Source organism: Propithecus coquereli, unplaced genomic scaffold (genome assembly GCF_000956105.1).
Source record: "Propithecus coquereli isolate 6110/MARCELLA unplaced genomic scaffold, Pcoq_1.0 Scaffold523, whole genome shotgun sequence".
NCBI classification, from domain to species: Eukaryota; Metazoa; Chordata; class Mammalia; order Primates; family Indriidae; genus Propithecus; species Propithecus coquereli.
Window position 1 is genome coordinate 593974 of NW_012151097.1, and position 210 is coordinate 594183.

The window sequence follows — 210 nt, forward strand, 5'->3', positions numbered from 1 at the left end:
ATGCATTCCAAACAGAATAAATAAAAAGAAACCCATATCCAGTCATAACATAGTGAAAGCAGAGGATACGAAACAAAGAGAAGATCTTAAAACAGCTAAACAGAAAACAGCATGCCTCAACTGAAGTATAACTAGACTAACAGCTAACTTATCAACAACATCAGGAAGAATACAGTGCGATATTATCATCAATGTGCTGAGAAAAAAGAA